Source organism: Eptesicus fuscus, chromosome 8 (genome assembly GCF_027574615.1).
Source record: "Eptesicus fuscus isolate TK198812 chromosome 8, DD_ASM_mEF_20220401, whole genome shotgun sequence".
In the NCBI taxonomy this organism is placed as follows: Eukaryota; Metazoa; Chordata; class Mammalia; order Chiroptera; family Vespertilionidae; genus Eptesicus; species Eptesicus fuscus.
The window spans coordinates 65,639,673-65,654,511 of NC_072480.1; the positions used below are offsets into that span (position 1 = coordinate 65,639,673).

The 14,839-nt window shown below is 38.2% G+C and overlaps 1 pseudogene; it reads right to left on the reverse strand.

Moving 5' to 3' along the window:
• Positions 1-6,263: 6,263 nt before the first annotated feature.
• Positions 6,264-11,553, reverse strand: LOC129149975 (lupus La protein homolog; annotated as a pseudogene).
• Positions 11,554-14,839: the final 3,286 nt, after the last annotated feature.

Consider the following 14,839-nt stretch of genomic DNA (forward strand, 5'->3'; position numbering starts at 1 on the left):
AAATACACATAATATAAAATTTACCATCTTAGTCATTTTTAAGTATACAGTCACTAGTGTTAAGTAGATTCACATTGTTGTGCAATGAATCTCCAGAACTTTTCATCTTGCAAAACTGAAATAATATACCCATTAAACAATAACTCTCCATTCTCCCCTCCTCCTAGCTATTGGCAGCTACCATCCTACTTTTTGTCTTTATGAATTTGACTACTCTAGTCTCTTCATATAACTGGAATCACGCTGTATTTGACTTCTTGTGACTGGCTTATCTTACTTAACACAATGTCCTTGAAGTTCATCCATGTTGTAGCATGTGTCAGAATTTCCTTCCTTTTTAAGGCTGAATAATATTCCATTGTATAGATATAGATTTTGTTTGTGCAATCATATGCTGTTGGAAATTGGGTTGCTTCCATCTTTTGGCTATTGTGAATAGTGCTGCTATAAACATGGGTGTACAAATATCTCTTTGAGAACTTTCTTTGTATTCTTTGGGGGTATATACCCATTTTGCACATCTTTAAAAAATACATTTATACATTTTATTAATTTTATAGAGATAGGAAGGGAAAAGGAGAGAGAGAGAAACATTGATGAGAAAGAATCATTCATCAGCCGCCTCCCTCATGCTCCACACTGGGGATGGAGCCCACAACCCAGGCATGTGTTCTGACTGGGAATTAAACCAGCGACCTCTTGGTGCATAGGATGATGCTCAACCAACTGAGCCACACCCACAGGGCCCCTTTTATCCATCTTTAAATTAAAAAAATAGTTATCATGATTTGCTGAAACAAAACAAAACAAAACAAAACAAAACAAAATAGTTGGTTCTTTCAACTGATTCATAGTAAGAGATGTGCTAATATTAAAATAGGCTGCATCTGCTTCAGAATCCAATGGTAATAAACAAATATTTCACAAGGAACTATGAGTGGCATTTATTTGTTGACTGGGTCAAACCTCAGAAGCAGAGGGAGAGATGATAATCTGAAAAATTGTGGAGTGCTTTAGCTCTTCTTCATTTTTATGGAATTTATTGTAGTTTTGTGATGTCAGAATAATATGTGGTAGAAATATGGGAAGCACAAAAAAGTATGTGTGTGATCAGTTTGCTAAGTGGAAAGTACACATCACCTTTCTTGCTAAGATAAATCCCCCCAAGTGATTCTGATTGCCTTCTAAGGCAAAAATTGTCCTCTAAGACCCATACAGAGCGGGCCCACCCTTCCCTCTTCCAGGCAAGAAACTACTTGAAGCTATTTTCAGAGGTGGAGGCCTTTCCACATGGAGACCAGGTTTTAAATATCTCTGACCACAGTTAAACTAAACCACTAGCACCATAGCTCTTTGTCCTTGACCTTGACTCTATTGCATGACACTGCTCCCCAGATGTGCCTGCATGTGGCCTTCAGCTCTTCTCTATTCTTAGCATGTGCCATTGCATGGATCATGTGGATATCCTTGTCCTGTAGGATTAGTCCCATCTACTTTAGGGAGGATCACCTTTTGTAGCTCAGAATAAAAAAACAAAAAACTTTTCACTTCAGTTTTCTTTCTTCATTCTCCAAATACAGATGCTATGTAAGTCTATTTCTTGAGGTAATTTTGTTAGGCAAGGGAAGAGTAGGACAAAAAATTTTGAAGAAAACTAATGCACATACTCTCTCCACCCCTCACTTGTTATTTTTTTTTTATACCTTTACCTGGCTCTAATGGCAAATTCAATTAAAAAGGAGCTGATCTATTTGCTTTTACTTTTAACAGAGCCATTGAATTTTTCACATTAGAGCCATTCTAAAACACCCAATCAATATTTGTTTAAAGAGAAAACTAGAGGCACCATTCTTATTTAAAAGTTAAGGTTCCTGTGGGATCAAATTGGAAAACCAAAGTTTCCTTCATTTTTGGCCCACTTTCTTTCTTCCTTTAGGGTTTTTATTCTAGTTGCCATCTCATCTTCTTGCTTAATCCCCAGCCTCCATATGCTACCCATTTTTCTGGACTTTTAATTAGCAGTCCAGGATTTGGAATTGGCCCTCGTCCTTACTGTTATTCACACCAGGTTGAAGAAAATGAAAGTAATAAAGGGATTCAAATTCCTACGGGCCTGCAGTTTGCAGAGCAGACCTCTTGCTTCCCATTAATTTTGGGGCAATATGGATATTGATAGAACAGTTGACAAATTCTTTAAAAGTTTCTTTATGCTCTCCATTCCCTGAATAATTAAGATATGTTATCAATATTAAATCATACTTTCTATCAGAATTTCTTACCTTAGCTTTTAACCAACAAGGCCACAGCTTTTGACATAAAGTTATGAAAATGAATGAGGAGACCACAGGAGACAGTCCCAATGTGACTGATGCTGTAGAGTGGACAGAAGAGAGAAACTATGCTGGGTTCTATTTATCCTTTCATGTCTCTAAGCTGTTTGGCATCTTAGCAGAAATGACCCATGGTTTTGTTTTTTTTCTTGATTCTCTCAATATCAATTTCATCTGATATTGGAGTCTCTCTACAATATTTGTATTAGAGGGAATTGAGAACTAACTAAGGGTAAGTGTGTGTGTGTGTGTGTGTGTGTGTGTGTGTGTGTGTGTACACAAATAAAACCAAGTTAAATTCTCACAACTACTTAGAAAGTATCTATTGTTATCCTCCTTTTATGGATGCAAAAAAAAGGAGGTCAGAGGAGTGATGTAATTTGTTTGACATCTTAGAGTAAGTGACAAAGCTGGGGTTTGCACTAGGGTTCTTCACTTGAAAAGCTGATGTCCTTTTCAACCATATCATGCTATTCATTTGGTTGTAAAAACAATGATTATTAATCAATTCCTTACCCCATCCTTTTCACTCAAATGACTTCTGGCTGACAATAGTTGTCCAACAGTTTTAAATTCCATTTTTTCCTTTTCCTCCCTCTCCTATCTGGCCAATTTTATTTGCTGAAAGCATTCACAGACTATCAAAATTCCCTAAACAATTCAAATCAGTTTTGTGTATGAGCAGAATATAGAATCTGTCATAATGTTGTCCATCCCCAAAATTATGTTTTTATACGCTATGTTTTTCAAATTGGGGCCAATCAACTTGTCATTCATTGAAATGTTTTTAGCACAGATTATGCTGACACATGGGAATGCGTATGTCACATTTAGAGGAAAAGTTTTAAAATATGATGATTCCATTGGCATTGATTCATTGTTAACCAAAGACAAGGTTATTTAGATGCATTGAGTGTGGTGCTTTTGCATCACTCAGCTACTTGTGATTTTCCCCAGGCTTTTAGAAAATTCTCTTACAAGGATATAAAAAACAAAATTGCATCCTTCTGATAAAGCAGAAAAAATGATTAATATACTATAGAGAAATGTTACCATATTCACTGGTACCAAAGTCAGTTTATGAAGTTTCACCTTACACTGTGTCTGAAGTTCTGTAATAGGGTTTCTACCATGTGAAGTTGGGCAAGGAGCTCCTTGATTGAGGGTCCCTGTATGTAAGATGCAGGGTAACTGGTTATTTTTCTTGGAAATAAGACTCATGCCGGTTGGAGGGCAGCAGAGGGGTACTGAGAATTGAACTTCACCACCATGTTTCTCATTCTGGAGAAGTCCAAGCTATGGCTGTAGGAAGTACATCAAGCTGGGAAGAGCACCATACCAGGGTGTCATATCTCAGCCAATGAGTGTCTGCTAAAGTCCAAACTTGTACAGCCAACAGCCTTCTCAACATCTCCTCCTAGGTGGACAGCTTACACTCCACTTGTCTGGAACTGACCCTCTGTTTCTCCTCCCACACCTGTCCACATCATTTCATTTCTTTCGTGCTTGGCAATACCATGCTTCCAGTTGCTCAGGACAAAAACTTTAGGACTATCCCTAATTCCTTTTTCTTTTACACCACGTACCCAAACCCTCAGCATATTCTGTTGGCTTTGTCTCCACAATACACCCAGATCCTAGTCACTTCTCACCACCTCCATTGCCAACACCTTGGTCCAAGCCACCATCATCTCAAATCTAGATGACTACAGTAGCCTATTGGCTTTCCTGTTCCATCCTTGTCCTGGACAGACTGTTATCAATCCAGCAGCCTTGTGAAACCAAAGAGAAAATAATGTTTCTCCTCTTTCAAAACTCTCTACTGGCTCCTCATCTCCCTGAGTAAAAGCCAGTCCCTCCAATGACCTGCCTGGCTCCATAGCCTGTTCCCCCTCTGGGATCTCTTACAGTTATCTCCCTCATCCCTCCACTGTAATAGCAATGCCTTCTTTGTTCTTCACCTCAGCTACCAAACCTGCTCAACATTGGTCTGGGTCTGGACTTGTTACCAGCGTTCCATCAAGTGTCCTCATCCAGTGACTTTTGAGGTTCCAAAAATCATCTCCACATCTACTGGAGAAAGCATAACCCATCCATTCAATTAATCAATGAGACACATCAGTTTTGTTTCCAAAGTATGTGTCTAATGGGTTCTCTTTTCATCATTTTCACTGCCAATAATCTCCATTCCATGCCCACCATAAAAAAAAAAAAATTCTGCCTGGACTAATGCCTTTCAGTTTAGTATTGTCTTTTCTCTCTGCCTGGATGTGTCTCCTAGAGATATTCATATGGCTAATTCCCACACCTCTTTCAAGTCTGCACTCAAATGTCTCCCTCTCAAGGAGAACTATCTTGACCATCTATTTAAAATTACAAAAACAAAATTTAAAAAATAAAATAAAATTATAACCTATATATTTTTCTGCTGGAATGTAAACTCCATAAAAGCAAACATCACTGTCTTTTAAAAAACAAACAATGAAAGAAACAAACAAAAATCCTGATGTATTCTAAGAACTTGGAACAGTTCCTGGCAATAGTAGGCACTCATTGTATAGTAGTTTCAGTAGTGAATAAGCTAAAAGTGCTAATTCCTGACCAGGATTTGACATTGTAAGACTTTGGGCAAGACACTTCAATCTCCTGAAGTCTGATTCCCCCCCCCCCACACACACACATATGGAGAGACTGGGGTCTGCAAATGCTACTTCATGACTTTAAAGTGACTCTCACGAAAACATTCCAAAAAATAGACCTGATTATGATGTAATGTGATTAAAGGGCAGATGCTGCAGAGGTCATGGATGGCACAGTGGGCTCATGCTCAGCCCAGGAGCTGCCCTGGCTGTCAGCCCACACACTCAGTATTGCTCCTCTGAAAAATTATCACTGCAGTCTTGTTAAATTCTAACTTAGGGCCAATGTATAGCTGTAGTCTGAATGAAGCAGAAAAACATGCACCATGGAAGGACTAGGCAGCTGCGACGCTTATATACTCTTGGTAAAAAGCCATTGCTATGGAAACTCCACGTTGCTTTACATGTGTAGCATTATGAGAGTGACTAGCCAGAATAATATATAGCTAGATCCTTGAAATATTGAAAATCATACCTCATTTTATTATGGGTTTTGTGATCCAACCTTTTGTTAATGATGTGATTGTGCTGTGAAGTTCAAAAATATTGTTACCTGGGATTTAAAAATTTTAAATAAGTTCCTCATTAAAAATGCTAGCATCAGAATCACTAGCTAACTCCTCTGATGATTTGTAATTAGAACAGATTCACTGGTGCATGGAATTGTAAGAATCCTATTGTAAAGAGTTCTTCTTCATGCTAAATGAGTTTCTACCTTTATGCATTGTGTTCCATGCCGGTTTTTGTCCCAATTAAAATTTCTAAGCAGCTTAAAGTATACAATAAAAAGCCACTTGCAAAGTAGTAGATATTCAGCCACAAATATAATACTTTTTTTTTTCTAGAGAGGAGAGAAACTATTTTTACTCATTCATTTTACTAATTCATTTAAACAACTACTTAGGAGACATCTACTATGTGCCAAATCCTATATTAAAGGGTGAAGAAACAGTAGCCTGCAATTCCCTCTAGCCTTCCCCTTATTCATGGAGTGTGCAGTCAAGTGGGAGAGAGATAAATTAAACAGATAATTAAACACAGTTTAGTAATAATTGCACTAACTGTTACTAAGGAAGACTAGGACACTGGACAGTAGGAGACTTAGGCTGGTGAGGAGAGAGGTTGTAAAACCCTTCCAAGGTACGTGCCCCTTCACCTGGGACCTGAAGGACTCATCCAGGTCAGGACAGAGGTGGGGGCTTGCGGGAGTGATGAACATTCAGGGGAACGGGAGAGCATGTGTGAAGATCCTGGGGAGAAGAGGAATTAAAAGAGGAGCAACACCCATGGAGCATCACAGCAAGAAGGAGACGGGCAATAAACTGGAGAGTGCAGACCGTGCGGGACCTTGTAAGCTGTGTGAAGAATTCTGGATTATTTCTGGAGTGAGAGAAAGGCATCAAGCAGGAGAATTACATGATTTTACTCATTTTAAAAAGATCACTCTGTGTGATGAGTGGAGACTGAGCTGGAGATAGGGTGAGGATGGATGGATGAAGGGATGCATCTGCACTAGTCTACACATAAAGGATGTTTTTGGTGGTGGTGGTTTTGGGCAGTGAAGATGGGGAAAAGAGAGCCCATTGGACACGTATTTTGGGAATAGAACTGAAGAGTCTTGTCATTGGGTGGACTGGATGTGTGGTTCATGCTTTCTCCAGAAGGGGCTGCCATTAGTTTTGGAGCAGGTTCAAAGGACACGAGATGAGGACACCTGGTGGGGCTTCAGTAACATATCCACACTCAGACCAAAGCTGATGGATTTAGCATCCAGAGCTGGGTGGTCCCAAGTGACAAAGGCCTCAGGGATCTGATTCCATCACTTCTTGATGTCCAGGTCACACAGTGCGGTGTTTATGCATCCCTGCTTCTCACCGCCAACCTCAGATTTCACTTCTCTGGCGGTTTCTTAAGAGTGGTATTCAGTATGTGTGTGGGAGAAGGGCTGATTCTCTTCTGTTTCCTAAGAACAGATCCCTAGATCTGATGAGATTGTCTATTTCTTGAGTCGGTTTTGGTAATTTGTGTGTTTCTAGGCATTTCGTCCAGGTTATTTTAATTTGTTGGCATGTAGTTGTTTATAGTATTCTCTTACACTCTTTTTAATTTCTGTAAGTTCAGTAGTGTCCCAGTTTCTTTATGATTTTACTTATTTTTATCTTCTCCCTTTTTTCTTAGTCTGGCTAAAGGTTATGTTGATCTTTTAAAAAACCAACTTTCAATTTCCTCGATTTTCTCTATTATTTCTCTATGTCCTAGGTTGTTTATCCCTACTCTAATATTTATTATTTCCTTCCTTCTTCTGGCTTTAGGTTTATTTTGTCCTTCTTTTTCTAGTTGTTTAAGATGGAAAGTCAGATTATTTTTTGAGATCTTTCTTCTTTTTTAATGTAGGTGTTTACAGATATAAATTTTTTCTGAGTACCTCTTTTACTACATCCCATAAGTTTTTGTATGGTGTTTTTTTCAGTTTCATTTGTATCAACATATTTTCTAATTTTCTTAGTGATTTCTTTTTTGACCCATTAATTTTTTATAATAGTATTTTAAAATTTTCTCATATTTTTAATTTTTCAGTTTCCTTCTGTTATTTATTTCTGGCTTTATTCCATTATGGTTACAGAAGATACTTTAATGATTTCAATTATTTTTTAATTCATTGGTTAAAGACGTAACATGGTATGTCCTGGGGAATTTTCCATGTACATGTGAGAAAAATGTGTGTTTTGGTGCTGTTGGTCAGTGTTCTGTACATGGCTGCTATGCCTAGTTGGTTTGTAGTGTTGTTAAAGTTCTCTAATTCCTTATTGATCTTTTGTCTATATTTTTTATCTATTATATCCATTATTGAAAGTGGAGTGTATTGAAATCTCCATCTATTATTGTAGAAATGTTATTTCTCCCTTTAATTTGGTCAATGTTTGCTTCATATATTTTGGGGCTCTTCTGTTTGGTGTGTAGATACATATAATTGTTATATATTTTTGATGAGTTGGCCCTTTCATCAATATATAATGTTCTTTGTTTTTAACTTAAAATATATTTTATCTGATGTTCACACAGACATCCCAAATCTCTTTTGGTTACTATTTGCATGGAATATCTTTTCTATCCTTATACTTTCAACTGATTTGTGTCTTTGGGTCTAAAAAAAAAAATCTCTTGTAAGCAGCATGTAGTTGGGTCATCTCTGACTTTTAACTGGTGAGTTTAATGTAGGTTTTTAACAGCTATAAATTTTCTCTTTCATTACATATGGTTTGTTTTTATTTTCATTTGTCTCAAGGTATTTTTCTAATTTTCTTAGTGATTTCTTTTTTGACCCATTGGTTCAAACTGATGAGCAGGACTTGCTTCTACCATTTTGCTATTTGTTTTATTTAGTTCTTATATATTTTTTCCTCCTCATTTCCTTCAAAAGTGCATTTTATTATTATTATTATTATTCCTAGTGAAAAATTTTGGCTCTCTTCATTTTGTTCTGTATATTTTAAAATCTATTTTTAATGATTACCATGGAAATGAAATTACAGTTAATATCTTAAATTAATGCCATCTAGTTTGAATTGATACCAACTTAGCATTAATAATATACACTAACTCTACTCCTATCCAGCTCTGTACCTCCCTTGATGTTGTTGTTATCACAAATTTCATCTTTATACATTATGTGCCCATTAATATAAATTTACTAGGGGCCTGGTGCACGAAATTTGTGCACTGGGGGAGGGGGTCCCTCAGCCCAGCCTGCCCCCTCTCACATACTGAGAGCCCACAGGGGATATCCTACTGATGGCTTAGGCCCATTCCCCATTGGGAGCAGGCCTAAGCTGCAGCCTGGCCTCCCTTTGTGGGAGGCAACAGGGCTGATCAGGGGAAGGTGCCAGCCCCATCACCCCACTGCTGCAGCCACTGCCAGTCACTGCAGCTGCCAAGGTATTTTCATCAACATGGACTCCAGTCCCTTCACCATGAAAAAAATGACAACTTTCTTTAGGCATTTTCAAGATGTATCTTTCATAGGATATGACATTACTTTCTTTATTTTTTTATCCTCACCTGAAGATATGTTTCCATTGATTTTTTCCCCACCTCTCTGATTGCCGGCTTGGCTCGAGGCTTTAGGCTTGAGCAGGGGGCTCCCCACCCCTCCGATCGCCGGCTCAGCCCCTGCCCAAGCCAAGGCTTTAGGCTTGCCAAGGCTTTAGGTTTGGGCAAGGGTCCTCTGCCCCTCTGATGGCCGGCTTGGAGTGACCTGGGTGCCAAGGATGTTCCCGGGACCCAGGTATGTATGCAAATTAACTGCCATCTTTGTTGGGTTAATTTGCATACTCACCCTGATTTGGGTTAATTTGCATACTCATGCTGTGGGCGTAGTGGAGGTACGGTCAATTTACATGTTTGTCTATTATTAGGTAAGATAATTATTGTTTTATACAATTGGGTTTTAAATCTTAATGGAAACAAAAGAGTTATAAACTAAAACTATAATAATGATAGCTTTTACTAGTGTCATTTTTTAAATTAAAATTTGTTTTAAAATTGCCATGTTCAAATTTTCCTTGAGATGTTGGGAATATTTGGGTCACATCAGCTGTCAGGCTTCAGTTCATAGTGAGTACATATGGAGTCAGCAGTATATTGGGGTCAACATTCATACATTAATACAGAATGTGGAAAGCTCTGCTTTTAGGCACCTACACCCACAATTTTTGCCCTGGCTTTACCCAGATTAATTTTTTTTGCTCTTTTTATATGGTATATATTTTATTAGTTCATATTAATACATTCTCATATTACAAAGGAAATTTAGTATACGTATCTTCCTTTTGATATTTGAGTCATCTGAAATCACTTAGAACTGTACATTAAAAATCCTCATTTGGACAATAAAGACAAGATAAAGAACAAAAAATTTTCCGTCTTACAGGTGGACATTGAAGTGGACCTAATTTGGTGTTCTTTTTAAAAGCTTAATTAAAATGAATAAAACATTTTTTTATCAAACTGGTGGTCTCGGGCACCATTTTCTGCTGTTTTGATGCAGGTTCTTCTTTTGTCTGCTTCTTTTCTTGCTCTTTTTCTGGTCCAGATGCACCATTTAATCCCACTATCAATTTAGTTCCCCCCCCTGAAACTTTACTTTTCTTTTAGCAGGCCCAGTCAGGGCAGCTTTATTTCCCTTTCCTTTTCCTTTAAATCTGCAATGTTTTAAACTTACATTTGTTTAGGGATTCCTGATGATCTTCTATGATTTTTTTTCAATGCTTCTTTTATTATATCTTCATCTAGTACTTCCCATATCACTTATTTGTTCCATAATTGTAGCTTACCATTATTTCCATCATTGGCTTTATCCAGTGCTTTCTTAGCTTTTTCTTTAAATGGAATTATTTCCTCTTTTGCTCCTCTGACAAGGCCTATCCATTTTATTTCACAATGATTTGAGGAAAGGATGTGCATCTGGGTGCCCTGAAAATTTCAGCAAGCAGCTAATTTTTTCTTCTTCAGACTTCATTTCAGCATTTTCTGCTAACTTTTGTTTTTCTTCTGTTCATTTAGCTTGACATTTAGCTTCCACTTTACTTGCTTTCTTCATGTTTTTTTTTTTTTCCAACACTAATCTTTCTTGAAAAATATTAGCAGATCTGTGTCTTTGTACTTTTGTCCAGGGATCTCCACAGCTTTTTAGCAGATTCAGTGCTATTAAGCACAGCAAATATTGATTCCTCAAATGCTTTGTGCAGTGTTCTTCTCATCTGAATATTTAGTATTTGACCTTTATCTTCTAACTATTCTTTTTTTAAATCCTTTTTATTTAAAAAAGATTTTTCTTTCTTTTTAAAAATATATATTTTTATTGATTTCAGAGAGGAAAGGAGGGGGAGAGAGTGAGATAGAAACATCAATGAGGAGAAAGAATCATTGATAGTTGGCCTCCTGCACACCCCCTACTGGGGATGAAGCCTGCAACCTGGGCTGTGCCCTTACTGGGAATCCAACCATGACCTCCTGATTCATAAGTTGATGTTCAACCACTGAGCCACAGCAGCTGTTCTAACTATTCTTTTATGCCATCAAGGGTTGCATCAATAGGGAAGCCTTTAAAATAAACAGGTCTGTATTTTACACCATTTTTATTTATTTACTCCCCCCCCCCTTTTTTTGTTGAATTTATTGGGGTGACACTGGTAAACAAAATTATACAGCTTTCAGGCACACAACTCTACAACACATCATCTGTACACTGTTTTGGGTGTTCACCACTCCAAGTCAAGTTACGGGGAATTTCCATCATTTTTATACTCAGTCACATCAGGGAGGCATCTGTTTGGAGATCTTCTGATTTTAGTTTTATCTTCACTTATTTCTATGAGTTCTGCCTTTGATTTGCTCAATGATCCTACTATTACATTAAAGTGTGTGGTTAGACCGTTTAACCTATTGAATTTTATCATTATTTCCAAAGGTATCCAGCCTTCATCCATTTTGATTTGTTCCTTTAAAAATTTGTCCCATGGCAAATTGAAGCCACCAAAGTAATACTCAATTTGATGAAAGATTTTGGCTTCTAGAGCAGCCATTTTCTTCATCACTATTTTTGGCCATCGTGGCTATCTTTTATTTTATTTTTTTTTTATTTTTATTTTTTTAAAATATATTTTATTGATTTTTCACAGAGAGGAAGGGAGAGGGATAGAGAGCCAGAAACATCGATGAGAGAGAGACATCGACCAGCTGCCTCCTGCACATCCCCCACCAGGAGATGTGCCCGCAACCAATGTACATGCCCTTGACCGGAATCGAACCTGGGACCTTCCAGTCCGCAGATCGACGCTCTATCCACCGTGCCAAACCGGTTTCGGCAATCGTGGCTATCTTTTAAAAATATATATATTTTTTATTGATTTTGTTAGGGGCAAAAAATAGAATATTGAAGACTAGCTATGATTATGGTAAATATTAATCATGCTCTGTTAAGCATGAGTGCCTTGTGTTGGTTAAAGAAAGGACATTCTAACCTGGCTGGGAGTAGTATGCCCCCAGCACCTGGGAGTCAACTTTGGACCTGGGAATCAACCTCGGAACCATTCTCATTCAAGAATTGCCTATTATCATGAAAAGATTAACAACCTTGTTGCCTAAACAATGGAGTCCCACCCCAGCCTCCTACTTCCCCATGCCTGTAATCCCTCCTTTCCCATGTAATCCTTGTCCTACCCTATATAAGCAGCTGGGGGGCTGCAGAGCAGATTTTCGTGGATGACCTGCTGCTCTCCCATACTGCCAGCAGTATTGGAATATACACTCATATATGATTCAACCCTGTCTCTGCTTACTTGGCTGAAGTACTGACAGGCAGCAGAGACCCTTTGATTGTCCAGTTACAATTTCAGAGAGGAAGGGAAAGGAAGAGAGAGAAACATCAATGATGAGAGAGAATCATTGATTGGCTGCTACCTGCATGCCCCACACTGGGGATTGAACCTGCAAACCAGGCATGTGCCCTGACCGGGAATCAAACCATGACCTCCTGGTTCATAGGTTGATGCTCAACCACTGAGCCTTGCTGGCCAGGCAGTTGTGGCCATCTTTAAGGTCTCGGTCCTGCAGAGCTGGGCCACAGGATCACTAAGAGTGACTGACTGCAGTGTCTCATCTTCCCCCAGTTTCAATGAAAGAAAAAAGAGATTTGTGGTTTTATCTTTTATTTCTTCTCTTCTTTATTTCCATCCCATTTTTTTTTTCATTTTTGTTCCTCTCCCACTCTCTCCAGGGAGAGTAGACATGTAGTTCTGCACCTGTGAGTGAAGGAGGTATCTACGACTTTCCATTGAATTCTCCCTGTTTTGAGCCTGATGCCTCATCTCTGTATTTTGCTGTCCTGAGCATGTCTAAGTGAGGGGACTCTGTAGAGACTTAGTGGTTAGTCTGCCACTCCTCCACTTGTATTCTGAGCCATGGTTTTCTTCACTTTGATCCATCAGTTACTGGGCCTACATCTGCTTCCAGAGCACAAAAATTATTGAAATCTCTTGTCAACTGACATCCTCTCTCATAATAATTTTATGCTGTCAGTTCTTGTTTCAATAATGCTTATAATAAACAACCATTCTATTCCCCAGTGATGTAACACAACCAACTCCTTCCGCCCCCCACCGCCCCCCCGCCCCATGGATCAATTGGTCAGTGGTGGAAGTTCCTAAAATTGTGTTTCAATTATTTTATTCCTTTAACATATTTTAAATGGTCCTCTTTCAAATATTTCTTTTGCCTTTTTTTTCTGTGATTATATTTTGCAGATGATCCATTGAAAACTAATTTTAAACAAATGTACTCAAGCCTATTTATGTTGCCATTCAGCGACCTTGTTTTTGAACCAGGTGTAGCAGAATAACTGGATGCAATAACATCTGTGGCCACTATTGCAGAATTACCCTTTCTAGTCCATTTAAAAAAATTCTAATGAAGTCGCGCACGCGCGCGCGCGCACACACACACACACACACACACACACACACACACAGCTAAATCAGTAGGTTTCATCCTACCCACATATGAGGTTATTGGCAACATTTTGCTGTGTAAATAAGAACCCTTTAGCCCTCTCTCAGATGGCTTATTTTCCTGGATGGCTTGAGGGCTGGAGAATGTCAATTTAAACTGCCAAAGGTATAGCTGAGATTACTCCAGGCAAAACTGAGAAGTAGTTCTTCCCCATCTGTACTTACCTGAGGCATGCAGTGTCTCATGCTCCTCTCTTCTGAACCCCTGCTGTTCTGAGGGAGGAAATGTTATTATGGTGAAGGTCTCAATGATGGATGGAACATTGTTAGCCCTCCCAGGATTCTGCATTTTGGCAGGAATCAGGGCCTTAAGCTGAAGAAGTGAGATAACATCATTATTGGGACCAGCCAAGGTAGAAGGACAGATAAAGCAGATGACCTTTCCAAACACTATCATGTTAAGGGGACAGTCAGAGATATTGTCAGTGTTTCTTGACTCTGTGTATTGATTTCACTTTTCAAGTTTTTAAAGTTGATTTTACCTTTTTTATAATCTCATTTCTTGATGTCTTAACAGAGCCTTACATGCTATTTTGGCTAGAAAATGAGGTCCTGTATTGTTTTCCATAAATAATTCAATGCTGTCAGTGAACATTGAACATTTGGCTGAGAATTGCACCTATGGGTTGTATTTTCAAGTTACTGCTTCAGTTGTCTAGGTCTAGTTCATTGTTTGCCTAGCTTGCTTTTTTTTAGCTTTGATTTGTGGGCTTCAGATAATTTATGTACCTTGGAAATATTTATTTATAATTGATATTTTCCCACTTCCCACTGAGTAACATACAGTAAAAGATTAAATTATAATAACACTTTAAAAATAAAAGTCAGAAATTGGAAGCTATGTGATAGGGGCAATATTACAAACAATAGGCTTTGAAGTCAGACAACCCTGGGAAAACTAACCTTTCTCAGTCTTGGTCCCTTTCATGTAAACTGGAAACAACAATCATACCTACATCTTGGGGTTATTGTACCAAAGTATTTAGCTTGATGCTAGCATATTGGCACAAATTCATAAATAGAAGCTATTGTTATCATGTGATTAGAAGAACAAATGAATGTACCAATATCTCAGGCTTCTCTAGTTCCTATGATTGTACTTTTTAATTTACAGTTTCTTGGAAGGCCAGGCAAAAATATGGATGCATTAAGTAAGGTAATCCCTGAAGTTTTATGGATTGTGACTTTTGCTGGCCAAATTTTTCTTGCTTGACAAAGTATCCCCCAAGAATTTTTAATGTTCTAAAAAGACATGGAATTTCTAAATAGAATTTTATGAAGGGCAAGTGGCTGCTAAGGGTGA